Consider the following 845-nt stretch of genomic DNA (forward strand, 5'->3'; position numbering starts at 1 on the left):
GAATAATGCCCATGGAAGTAGGAGCTCCTACTTCCAAAGGGGCAAGTCAGCGGGAGAAGCCACTTCGCCTACCCGGCCAAGTGTCACTGTCCCCGGCCAGACTTGGCGGCAAGTCCCGGGGAGGAATAATGCCCATGGAAGTAGGAGCTCCTACTTCCAAAGGGGCAAGTCAGCGGGAGAAGCCACTTCGCCTACCCGGCCAAGTGTCACTGTCCCCCGGCCAGACTTGGCGGCAAGTCCCGGGGAGGAATAATGCCCATGGAAGTAGGAGCTCCTACTTCCAAAGGGGCAAGTCAGCGGGAGAAGCCACTTCGCCTACCCGGCCAAGTGTCACTGTCCCCCGGCCAGACTTGGCGGCAAGTCCCGGGGAGGAATAATGCCCATGGAAGTAGGAGCTCCTACTTCCAAAGGGGCAAGTCAGCGGGAGAAGCCACTTCGCCTATCCGGCCAAGAGTCACTGTACCCCGGCCACACTTGGCAGTAGGTCCCGGGGAGGAATAATGCCCATGGAAGTAAGAGCTCCTACTTCCAAAGGGGCAAGTCAGCGGGAGAAGCCAGTTGGCCTATCCGGCCAAGAGTCACTGTTCCCCGGCCACACTTGGCAGTAGGTCCCGAGGAGGAATAATGCCCATGGAAGTAAGAGCTCCTACTTCCAAAGGGGCAAGTCAGCGGGAGAAGCCAGTTGGCCTATCCGGCCAAGAGTCACTGTTCCCCGGCCACACTAGGCAGTAGGTCCCGGGGAGGAATAATGCCCATGGAAGTAGGAGCTACTACTTCCAAAGGGGCAAGTCAGCGGGAGAAGCCAGTTGGCCTATCCGGCCTAGAGTCACTGTTCCCCGGCCACA

The sequence above is a fragment of the Engystomops pustulosus genome, unplaced genomic scaffold, assembly GCF_040894005.1.
Source record: "Engystomops pustulosus unplaced genomic scaffold, aEngPut4.maternal MAT_SCAFFOLD_275, whole genome shotgun sequence".
NCBI classification, from domain to species: Eukaryota; Metazoa; Chordata; class Amphibia; order Anura; family Leptodactylidae; genus Engystomops; species Engystomops pustulosus.